The sequence below is a fragment of the Pogonomyrmex barbatus genome, unplaced genomic scaffold (genome assembly GCF_055798465.1).
Source record: "Pogonomyrmex barbatus isolate J1 unplaced genomic scaffold, ASM5579846v1 scaffold15, whole genome shotgun sequence".
NCBI lineage: Eukaryota > Metazoa > Arthropoda > Insecta > Hymenoptera > Formicidae > Pogonomyrmex > Pogonomyrmex barbatus.
The window spans coordinates 5,531,368-5,544,394 of NW_028297111.1; the positions used below are offsets into that span (position 1 = coordinate 5,531,368).

General features: G+C 38.2%; 1 protein-coding gene and 1 long non-coding RNA gene across 4 annotated transcripts in view; one reads left to right on the forward strand and one right to left on the reverse strand.

The window, feature by feature from the left end:
- LOC148937306 (uncharacterized) overlaps window positions 1-13,027 on the forward strand; it is a 109,500-nt gene that overhangs the window by 25,435 nt on the left and 71,038 nt on the right. The window lies entirely within an intron of this gene.
- On the reverse strand, window positions 3,882-5,833 carry LOC148937307 (uncharacterized). Of its 2 annotated transcripts, XR_016138564.1 has the most exons (6): window positions 5,429-5,833; window positions 5,107-5,133; window positions 4,901-5,039; window positions 4,697-4,776; window positions 4,425-4,568; window positions 3,882-4,303 (listed from the first exon to the last, which is right to left on the reverse strand). It is a non-coding gene; the product is annotated as an uncharacterized LOC148937307 (long non-coding RNA). The 2 variants fall into 2 exon arrangements; XR_016138563.1 differs by having other exon boundaries at window positions 4,901-5,133.

The window sequence follows — 13,027 nt, forward strand, 5'->3', positions numbered from 1 at the left end:
ACGTTATATAACATTTTTTTACATTGTATGCGTAATTTTCTTCGTCGTCAATGAATTCTATTTTTCTGCATCTGATATATCAAATGCGGTTTGAAAATCCAATGATTTTTCCTCTTTCATTTTATGTTAATTATTTAAATAATTACTTATTTAAATAGCTAATTTAATAATGAATTTAATGTATCTTTGTAATAACTGATTATTTTACAAAAAATTTGTTGAATAAGAAGAATGAATAATATATAGATTATGTATTACTATATTTAAAAATTTTTTAAAAATATTATCAAAATTAATAAATTGATTAAAAAATTCTTAAGTTAATTAAAATAAATAACTATAATTTCAACTTAAAGAATTTATAAAATAAAAAATGTATGAAAATATAAACAGCAATAAAAACTTCCATAACTTTTTTTTAAGTACATATTCATTTATTAAGTTCGTATCTCTCACTTGTTAATTGACAATACTTTAGAGAATGAAATTAATTATAAAACTGTGAATTCGCTGCGATTTGCATTCTTTTATACTAATGTTCATGCAAACAATGCTTATGTAAATAATATATGCAAATAAAGCTATGCCTTAGCAAATATATTTCTTGCGTAGCGTTGCGATAATAAAATATTACGACACGAAACATAAATATTGATCAATAAAATATATTCATAACATTGCAATAGTTACCGTAAGCATTGCGATAGCTGCCGTAAACCAAAATTAAATAAACCATATTTTATAAAATTAAATAAGTCATATTTTACAATCATTTCTTTATTTGTAATTTGTTTCTAAATATCCAAATACTAAATATCCAGTGCTTCGTACGTTTTCTAATACCTCATCAAAAATATTTGACTTTCGTTTAACAAAACCTGCTATTATTATTACTATTATTACTATTCTCATTATTATTATTATAAAAAAGCTCTTATTTCAATAATTATTTTTGCACTGATACAGTACTGACGAACTGCATCATATTCACCTTTGTCCCGCGCATTCAATGCGGTTTGAGATGAATACGTATGGAGCGCGTATATAGACGTATTTCTCGCTCATTTCCCAAAAAATGCGATTTCGAAAAATAACTTTATTATATATCGTTGTATTCAGCATAAAATGCTCTTGAATTCATGTCTTTATAAAAATTAAAAAATTTTTTGAAATTAGGGGGAGAGAGTGGGGGGGGGCTCAAAAATATAATATTTTAAAAAAATTTTAATAAATTGTTGTAAAGTACACTTGCAGCCGCAAAACTTTTGCTTAAAACTTTTCTTGATATCTTTAACAGTTTGGACGATATTTACTCAGGAAAAAAAAATTGATTTTTTTCAAGGGGTGATTTCACCCTCTTAACGTTCGAGAACGCAGATAAAAAAAAAGATATGTTTCTTATTTTTGTCCATATTTTAATATACTCATTAAAATCTCATTAAAGCTCATTAAAATCGGGGGAGGACACTTCCGATACTTTCCTTGTTAGAACTACGCAATTATTGTTTCAGGCTATTTCTACGCTATTTTTCGTCCGGATGGGATATTTTCACCCATTTTTTTAACCGATCGGACGAGAGAATTGTGTTGAGTGGACGCGCGGTCAAATTGAAATCAGGTATGTCTTTTATCACATATCTATCATTTCCAAGCGCTTTTGCTACTAGATACAGTCTTTTGTACTTTGCCTTTAATTTCGTATTAACACCTGTTTTATTCGTGTCTCGCGGACAAATACATATTCGCCTGCTTGGAATTCGGTAGGTTTTCGTGACCATGCATCGCAGTATTCTTTGTTATAGTGATATATTTTTTCAGTCGCTGTAAGAGCTACGCCACGCGCTTTTTGTCTTTTAGCTTTTATCTGCATCTATTCTTCCCTAGTAAATTGAGCCGGCGGAAAATCTGAGTGAGATCGCTGTTCGAAACCGAACATCAATTTTGACGGTGACGCCTTAATGCTCGAATAAGTAAGTGTTGTTTACAATATAGTGCATAATATTCAATTTCTCCTTCTATTCTGTCGGCTCATTTAACAATTTAGTTAAAGTAGTTTTTAGAAATCGATTAATTCTCTCTGCCACCCCATTCGCCCAAAACGCAGTCATCGCAATCTTTTTATGCTTAATTTGATTTTGTTATGAATTCACGGAACTCATTCGATGTGAATGTCGTTTCTCTATCCGGCACTATTATACAGTCGAGTTACCAAATGTAACGAATATATTTTTCAAAGCTCCAATTACCTCTTTCGTCGAGGTTGACTTGACTATGTGCAATCAGGTAAAACGAAAGATAAACATCGACAATTACCAATATATGTTTAAACCCCCCGCTGCTCGTTTCTTGCAACGGCTCGAAATAATCTATATGTATTATCTATATTATGTACCTATATGTATTATGTACCTATATGTATTATCTGAATTACAGATGCAGAAGTGGGGTACAACGGCGTCTTCCCTTCGAAATAGTTCATGGAGTCATTGGCCATAATATAGGTAAGATAATTGTCGATATGCTCATTTACCCATATGCGCATACCGGGAAACCAAAAACATTCTTTTATATCTTGCAAAGTCTTTTCTGTTCCAACATGCGCCATCTCGTCGTGATGTGCGCGTAATATATTAGAAACCATTGCATCCAGAACAACGAATTTCAAACCGTCATTATTTTTTTCTATAAATTAAACCGTCAACTAGCTTGAATTTGTCATCGTCGTGTAATTCTAAATAATTTACGATTTCTTTTATTCTAAGGTCGACTAATTGACGGAATTCAAGTTCTTGTTCGATCAACATATCTTATGCATCGATTGAGAGCATCTACGTGTATCTTTTTACCGGGATAATGCACAACTTTGAAGCGGTAATTCTGAAGGGTAAGTGTCCATCTTGCAATTCTTGGATTTTGAAGTTAGCTTTATTAATCGCGTAAATCAATGTGTTGTAATCGATAACTATTGTAAAATTTAAACCGTATAGATACAAATGAAATCTCTTAACCGCGCGTATTATCATTAGTATTTCAAGTTCATAACTATGATAATTTTTTTCAGCTCAATTTGTGGTCTGACTGAATTAAACAATTGCCGCCCAATTATCATTCCATTATTTCTGCAATAATATCGCTCCGAGCCCCAAATAACTAGCATCGGTATGCAATTCGATTTCCGTCGCGAGATTATATAATGCTAATATCGGAAACGAGGTAAGTTCTTTTTTTAGACGTTCGAATGATTCAATACACGGTTCGTCAAATTTAAATTCTACTTCTTTCTTTAAAAGATTTTGTAATGGTCTTGCTTTAATCGAATTTTATAAATTTACGAAAATAATTCACTTAAGAATCTTTGAACGTTCGTTAGACGTTTAAAATTTTGTACAGCCTCCGTATGACGCGGGCTAAGCGTAATTCCCAATTCCGTAATTCCATACCCCAAGAATTCAATTTCTTTACGCAATAACTTACATTTCGAATAATTCAAATGGAACTTGTATTTTTTAGATATGTCAGAGTTTCCGATAGAACCGCAAGTTTCTGGTCTATTGTTTCCATTGCTATGAGAATGTCATCGATGTAAACGATAATTTTTTCATCACAGATAAGCATATCGAGGATTTGTATAAGAGGATTTGTTTTTGAAATTCCGCAGGAGCTTCCGAATACCCAAACGGTAAATATTTATATTCGTATTATATTCATATTGTCCATCGGGCGTTGCAAAATATTATTTCGTGTCTTCTTCGTGTACCCTTATATGATGAAATCCGTCCTTGAGATCTAACAACGTGAAAATCGACTTGCCGTATAATCTAGATAAACAGTCTTCAATTATAGGAAACGGATACTTTTGTTTAATGAAATTTCATTATCGCGATCTCGGGAAGTAACGCCGCGAACGCGACAATACAATTTAATTATCCTATAGTTATTAATTATCAGAAGTGGGATTCAGCCCACTTGCACAAAAGTTAGTCGTGCGAAAATCGGTTCGGTGTTCGGGAATCCGGAGCAGTGCGTGGTTCACCGGCGGAAGCGATGCCAAAAACTAGAGCAATGGGTCGGACCCTCTACGAAAAAGCAATCTTGGAGCAATTCCAGAAGAAATCGAAGTGATTCCGCCTCTCGGTGTCGGAGGACAGGACGGTCCTCATTGATGCGATTCTATCGCATCTGTGGTACGGATCAAGTTTGCTCGTGAAGAGCACGAGGGAGCGGCAGAGGTATCAGCAGCGATGCAGTGTTAACAACGGCCGTGTTTCAACAAGTGTTGTCCCAGATGGCTGAGACAATCCTCCTGCAACAAAAAGAAATACAGAGGAGTCAACAAAAGTTTATGAACCAGGTACTGCAAATGAGATCGGGTAGCACCGTGACGAAGAAACCGTCAGCAATGTTACACGCAGAGAATAACATACTGGAAGATCCGAGATCTGAGCAGGGTGCTTCGCCGATGGGATTCTCACTTGCCCAAGAAATATAGCCGGTGCTGTTCGCTGAGAATCTGTCAACGGGAAATATCGTGACGTGGCTGGTGTCCCAGATTCTGGAGTTCGCAGGCTCTGAAAATGAGAATATAAATGCATGGATTCAACGAGATGATAAAGTGGCGCAAGTTCATGGTGCGTCAGACGGAACAACGCTAAGTGTTCGCAAAAATGACACTATTGAAACAATTAGATTTACCTACCTAGAGACGACATCCACTTATTAAAAACGGAGTGACACAGAGTGCTTTGAGGGTCACTGTGGACATTTCACTGGATGTTCCTGGAGAAAATGAGGAACATTACTGAAGGAGGAATAGACATTGAGAAGAAATCATTCGCGTCCGCGAACACTAGTAAATCAAGAGACAATGCTTGCAGAAACTGTGGCAGAAAATGGCACTCACATAAAATTTGCAGAAGTGAGCTTATCTATTTCTTCTGTAAGGAGAAGGGACATTGGCAGTATGACTATCCGACCTTGCGGCAGCGGAGAGGAACTCCCGCTCGTTAGCAACAGATGGTTCAGGCAGCATACGGCAGTATCTGAGGACACAGAGGTAGAAGCTGTGACATTGGTTGCGGCAGAAGATAGTGACTGGTTGGAGCTCACCAAACCACATGTGCAAGTAAATTTTGTCTGTAACAAAGAATGTAATTTGTCTGCGTTAATGGACACTGGAAGTCCAGTCTCATTTGTTAGTTATAGCGTTTATGAGTTTATATTAAATCGTATATTAATCTTCTTTTGCCCGCATCAATATTTAATCAATTTAAATAAGACACCATTGAATATTATTAGTATGGTACCAGTTGATTTGACAATTAATTTATTAGCGGATCGAAAATTCAATGTGAGTCTATATATTATAAAAAAAAGCATTCCACGGAGATTTGATTTTTGATCGAGACTTTATAGCGAAAGAAAAACTTACTTTAATATATAAGCTGAGAGAGACGGAGATTGATGAGACAAGAGCAGAGGTAAATCTTTTTAACGATCTCCCTCTCTACGTAGAAGACTCGGTCAGGAGTCTGGAACAGATAATTGGCGAATAGATTTTAGTTTAGAAAGTAAGAAACGATTGATGGAAGAAATATTGGCCATAGAAAATTCAAAAATCATACCTATCAAAGACGATTATTCTGTTCGTGTCCATTTGAAGAACAATTCAATTTATGTCTTTGCACCGCGACGTTTTGCTCATGTCGAACGATTGCAGATCCGAGAAATAATCGACGACTTATTAAAACGGGACATTATCCAGCCGAGTATTTCTCCCTATTGTGCGCGAATAATTTCTGTAAAAAAGAAAAACGGAACGATTAGATTATACGTGGAAGACCATTAAATTCAAAATTTCATACTCGGCGGAGCGCTTTCGGAAAGAAAGAACACTGTTAAAAGAAAAGCTCGCTCTTTATTAAACCAACGGTACAGAAACGCGTCCGGCCACCGCGGAATCTGGCCGTCAAATCTGAATAACAGTCGGAGAACGACGCGTTGCCAAGGGCCAATCCTCTATTCAAACTCTTATCGATTGATATTGATTAATTTCAGCAGCGCCGAACGGAATACCGCACGGCCGCAACACTGCCCCCCTCTTCATAAAATTGTCGTCCTGACAATTCTTTCTCTTTCAAGAACTTTCTCTTGGAAAAGACTTCCGGGCTCCTGGCGACTTCCTGCCCTACCCTGGGCTGCTGCCCTTACCGGGCGCCGCTACTTCTAATCCCAGTCTTCTCTACTCTTCAGAAGAATCTTGTTCTTGAAATTTTCGCGCGTTTCACTCTTGACTCTTCGTCTTGAGCTTTGCGCACTTCTCTCTTCCATTTTTCGGGCAAAGTGGGGGTAATCGTCGTGGACCCTTACGTCTTTCTAAAAGACACACTAAGCCCCTGCCTCGGCATTCGCCCATCGTCCCCCGGAAAAACCACGACTCGGAAAACTGGGGACGAGGTAGACTTCTTTTTAGTTTGAAGCATGAGCTTGAAGATCTTGCTTGGTGCTCAGGCTCGAGGATCTCCCCACGACGCTTCTCACGACGGAAAGAAGCTTAAAGAAAGATAAAACAGAACACAGTAACTCAAAACAATTAACAAGAAATAAAAGTAATATCAAAATTGGAAAATCGGGCCCCGAAAACCTTTACTTAAAATTCTTCCCTTTCTCTAAACGGAGCTAACCTGTCGGCATGCACAACCTTGCTTTTCCGACCACCTGAACGAGAAATACAGAAAACTACATCATTAATTTTCTTAATTATCTCAAAAGGCCCCTCCCAATCGTTCTGTAGTTTGGGAGACCTACCCTTCTTACGATGAGGATTAAATAACCAAACCTGTCCTTCCTCAAAAACGGGATGCCTAGCCTTTCGATCATAGCGGCATTTGATCTTCAAAGACCTTGATTCTAATCTCTCTCTTACTCTCTGATGAATTTCATCCAGCTTCTGCCGCAAATTCCGAACGTACTCCTCCGCTGACTCGGAAAAACCATAACTGGGAGGAGTACCTCTTAGCAAATCCATCGGCAAGGTAAGATCTCTTCCGCAAAACAATTCTGAAGGAGTTACGCCTGTAGTCTCATGTTTAGAGGTCCTATAGGCAAGAAAAAACATAGGAATCCAACGATCCCAATCCTTTTGATTCTCTTCAACAAACTTTGACAAATACTGTAAAATTGTCTGATGTTGTCTTTCAACTTGACCATCAGACTGAGGATGAAGAGCGGTCGTCCTCGTTTTCTTAATTCCCAAAATTCTCATTAATTCTTGAAAGAGCTGTGATTCAAAATTCCTTCCCTGATCGGTATGAAATTCCAACGGGACCCCATATCTAGAAACAACTTGATTAACAAAAATTTCTGCTACCGTAGTAGCTCTCATATTTTTCAAAGGAAAAGCCTCTACCCATTTAGTAAAACAATCTACAACAACTACTTATTGCCTGAAGAAGAAACAGGTAACGGGCCTAAAATATCCATCTGAATCCTCTCAAAAGAAGCTCCCGAATTAAAGATCTGCAAAGGAGATTTCCCCTTATCCGCAGCACCCCTCTTCGCAATACAAATCTTACAGATTCTGCACCATTCCTCAACATCCTTCTTACAGGTTGCCCAATAAAAACTCTTCCAGATCTTTTCCAGCGTTTTATTGATCCCGAAATGCCCTCCAGAAGGAGTATCATGAGCTTCTTCTAAAATCTGCTTCACTTTGCTTCGCGGGACCATCAACTGAAGAAAACTGTTTTTCAAATTAAGAGCCTCCCATCTCTTATGCAAAATCCCATTTTGGACTTACAAGGCATGCCATTGATGCCAATAGATCTTGGCTGACAATCCTTTCGAAGAAACTTCCTCCCAAGAAGGTCGCAAATCATTTTCTTTGGCAAGTAAAAACATTGCCAGTTCCTGATCCTCTATTTGAGCCCTTCGCCAATCCTCAGAAGAATCCTCACGCAAAACAATACGAGCAACTACTTTATCCTCAAAAAGCCCTCTCTGAACTTCCACTTTAGAACAGAATCTACATTTTTCTTCTATACAAGGGCGTCTCGAAAGATCATCGGCATTACTGTGTATAATCCCCTTTCGATGAGCAATATCAAAATCGTATTGTTGTAACCTTTCCATCCAGCGAGCCAATTGTCCCTCCAAGTCTTTGAAGGACATCAACCATCTCAAAGAAGCATGATCAGTTCGAATAGAGAAACTCTTTCCGTACGAATAATGATGAAAATGTTTCATCGAATCTACTAAAGCTAATAACTCTCTTCTTGTTGTGCAATAATTCCGCTCAGATTTGTTCAAAACCCGACTATAATAAGCAATGACCCTCTCATAGCCGTCCTGAACTTGTGAAAGTACCGCTCCTATTCCAAAACCTGAAGCATCCGTATCCAAAATCATCTTTCCTTCCCCCTTCGGAAAGGAACGAAAAGGTGCAGACGTTAATGTCTGTTTTAACCTCAAAAATGCTTCTTGACATTGCTCAGTCCATTCAAATTTAGTCAAATTCTCAGTTAACTTAAAGAGGCTTCGCAATTGAAGAAAATCCCTTAACAAACTTCCGATAATAAAAGCAAAATCCAAGAAAACTTCGGACCTGTTTCTTATTCTGAGGAACTGGCCACTCAGTGACCGCTTCAATCTTCTCAGGATCCGTAGCGATTCTAGCAGAAGAAACAACATGACCCAAATATTTTACTTGTCTCCTAAATAAATCACATTTCTTTGGGTTAACACTAAGTTTCGCAGCACGAAATCTCAGAAGAACTTCTCTTAAATTTTCTTTCATTTTCTCAAAAGTTTTGAGAATAAAAATACTATTACATCATCTAAATAAACCAGGCAAATTTTTGAAAGTAAACCCCGAAGCACCCGTTCCATAAGACGTTCAAAGGTAGCCGGGGCATTACATAAACCAAAAGGCATTGCAACAAATTGCCAAAGTTCATTCCCCACAGAAAAAGCAGTCTTTTCCCTATCTTCGGGACGAATTTTCAGTTGCCAATAACCACTCTTCAAATCCAGAGTAGAAAAGTAGTAGAAAACCAGACATTTCCCGATAACTGATCAAGAAGATCGTCAACCCTTGGTAGCGGATAAGAATCTTTTTTCGTAACCGCATTCAATTTCCGAAAATCAATGCAAAATCTAAGAGATCCATCTTTCTTCTTTACCAAAATTGCTGGAGAAATCCAAGGGCTTGAAGATTCTTCAATTACCCCTTGTTCTTTCATGTCTTCCATAATTTTTTCAACTTCTGAACGCATATGAATTGGAATTCGCCTAGAAGCCTGTTTGATAGGACAAGAATCTATTAATTCAATTTTATGTTGAAGAACTTCACACTTTCCTGCAACAGCTTGTTCCGAAAACACGTCACGAAATTCTCGCAACAATGTAGCGAAAACTATTCTCTGATCTTCCTCCAACTCTCGGGAATTATTATTAAAGAATTCTTCCAACTCCGCGGGCACAGCTTCGTCCTCTTGCTTAATCCAACGACAAAAATTTTCCCTATGACCTCCACGGAGAAAAGATTCTATTACAGTTTGCATCCCTATTCGTGAAAAGAAATCCGCGCCCAAAATACAATATCGGCAACGAAAATCGGTAACTCTAAATTAAATCTCCCTAACTTTATCTTAGCAAACATTTTAAAACTGATCGGGACCCTTTCTCCCGTAGGATATCTCAAATTTTCTTCCTTTGCTGAAAAACGCTTCCCTTTTCTCCCTATAAATTTACTACTCACCAAGGTCACATCGGAGCCCGTATCCAATTTAAAAAAACAGTCTCTCCCATTAAGAGAGCCTTGGAAAACAAAATTTCCTGATTTTTCACACCCTCTCTCAAAACGTCTACAAACACCCGGGGCATTTCTTCCATTTGTCGAGCCCGCCCCAGAAAGTTCGACAAAACCTATTTTCCCTGCTGTGAAACAGAAAGTGATGGACACTCGGAACGGAAGTGCCCTTGTTTTTCGCACTGCCAACATTCCTTTTTCTCTTGAATTTTAAAATTCTTCTTTTTCTTAAAATTTAAACCCCTCGTTCCACAAGATTCTACTTTGAACCCGTTTAAATCAGGATTGCTCTTATAATTCGAGCAATCTTTAACCTCTTTAAAATCAAAATTTCTCCGCTCTTTTAAACAATTCTCCCTAATAATTTTAATAGCCAAAGCTCTTTCTACCGCGGCCCTCAAAGATGTTAACCCTTCTAGCTGCAATGTCTGTTTAACATTCACATCAGACAATGCAACTACAAATTGAGAACAAGCAATTTTGTCACGAACTCCGGGAGAATATTCAGGATAAACTAATCGAGATAAACGCTCGATATCCGAGCCTAATGCAGTTAAATCTTTTCTGACTCTCTGTTTTCGATTCGTAAATTGATAATAATAATTTTGCGAGGATAAATTTTCTCCAAAACGTAGCTCTAAACGCGCGACCAAATTTTCAAATTGAGAGTTCTCAAAATCCGTGCCCCCTTCCAAAAAATCGCACGCGCTTTTCCTCGGAGACATGACGCTAATACGACAGCCTTCTCCGCGTTTCCCAAATTATTCGCCCGCGCAATTAAATTAAACTGCGTAAGATATTCGCGCAACGGAACACTACCGTCATAAGTATCGGGCTTAAGTTTCAAATCGGAACTAAAATTTGAAAAAGGAAATGACTGGCCTGATATCGGACGTTGCGAAATCTCTTCCTGCGGACCGGGCATTGAAAATGTTTCCGTCTCTCGACGAGCGCGCTCCTCCCTCAGAGAGCGAAGCTCCTCCAGCGTTAAGCGAAGAATCTCCTCCAAGTTCGGAGACGTCTCCGGCCCTTCCGCTCGAATACAAGCCCTTTTTCTCGCAGAGATCACTCTCCGACCTTTCGCCTCTTCCTGTCCAGTCCCTGTCTCTTCTGTTTGTCACTCCGTCATTATCACACACACACACACACACACACACACACACACACGCGCGCGCGCGCGAATCGAAAAATTCGATCCCGGACGAGCCCCCAAAATTGTCGCGTTCGCGGCGTTACTTCCCGAGATCGCGATACTCGGCGGAGCGCTTTCGGAAAGGAAGAACACTGTTAAAAGAAAAGCTCGCTCTTTATTAAACCAACGGTACAGAAACGTGTCCGGCCACCGCGGAATCTGGCCGTCAAATCTGAATAACAGTCGGAGAACGACGCGTTGCCAAGGGCCGATCCTCTATTCAAACTCTTATCGATTGATATTAATTTCAACAGCGCCGAACAGAACACCGCACGGCCGCAACAGTATTTATTTTTAAATATTTATATAAAGGTGGGTTTTTGTCAGGATGTCCGTTGATGATAATTTTTAATGTTCGAATTCAAGTGCATGTCCGTTATATTGGTCGCGGTTCGAAATTGGAGTCTTTGCCACGTGATGAATTTTAAGGCAAGGAGATGCTGGGAATAGGATATAAGAAATTGACACAGTCTTTTTAATGCAAAAATCACTAAATATATTTTGACAACACAACATATAAACGTAACGCTTATATACAGGGTGTTTCATTTTAAGTGATATGGTCGATTATCTCGCGAATCGATGATTTTATTGAAAAATTTTTTAAACGAAAGTTGCTTGAACGGAGATACATGATGAAAATGTGAACTTGAGTTTGAGTGACCTTGTCAAAATCAGGTCAAGGTTATTAACGTTTTTTTAAATGGAAACCCCTATTTTTTATTACATATTCTTGTAGTTTATCTCGAGAGCTTTCCAAAACACTATAATAAAGTTACTTTTCGTTAAGTACTTGTTAAGTTATAAGGTAAGACCGATCACTGATCTGGCCAACTAAGGCAAAACCGATCACTGATCCGGCCAATCAAGACAAGACCGATCATTGATTCAGCCAACTAAGGCAAGACCGATCACTGATCTGGCCAACTAGGCTACAAGAATATGTAATAAAAAATAAGGGTTTTTATTTAAAAAAATATTAATGACCTTGATCTGAGATGTCTTTCCCAAATGCCGACTCAACGAAGAATATCCGTGGATCGTTACATCAAATCTTTATTCGCCGAAAATGGAGCACTCGCCTATGCTCCAGAATGATCGGTTATACATTATATTTTTGTATTGATCTGTCATATTCGGATCGGAGTCTTCGCGGCGCTGTTATCGAGTTCAATACCAGCCGGTGTATATCAAACTGCATTGCTGGCGCCATCCGTTGGCCGCTCGACTAATTTTTTACAATCATTTCTCGTATATTCTTAAGGCTGGAGATATCAATTGAGTCAATTATTTTCAGACAAGGTAATCTTTTCATTGATTGTACAGAATTAAAAATCCTTTTCCAGAATTGAAGTATAGACAATAATGCACCGGTCTGTATATTTCATATAAAAGAGGAAAAAAGTTAGAAAATTACAGTTTTGTTATCGACCTTAAAGGTTAACTTGTGACAACATTTTGCTGTACAAAAGACTTTAAACATATAAACAACTCACCCGGGTCGGAGTTAGAAGAAAGAACAATACTAACAATACTTTTAAAAATGCGCCTAGGAGTTATATATTAGGTGTACAAAAAAGTTCTGAGCTTTTTTTTGTAAAATTCAATCTTTATTCAAAAATAAACAAAAAAATATTAATCAGCGAAATATTCCCCGTTTGCATCAACGACCTTTTGCTATCTTTCGAGTAGCTTGCGAATTCCTTGATGATAGAAGCTCACCGGCTTCGAAGCGATAAAGTCATCAATGCATTTTCGTATCTCTTCAAATCTCACGAAATGTGTATCAGCCAAATGATGCTGCAGCGACCGGAATAGGTAATAATCGGAAGGCGCCATATCTGGGCTATACGCCGCGTGCGGGAGAAGTTCCCAGCCTAACGCAAAGGTATGGTCCTGAGTCGCTTTCGCAACATGTGGTCGAGCATTGTCATGAAGCAAGATCACTTTACGACGTCCTTGGCCAGTAAATGGCCTCTTTTCTTCTAATGCATTGCTCAAATTGGTCAATTGTTGTTGGTAGCGATCTG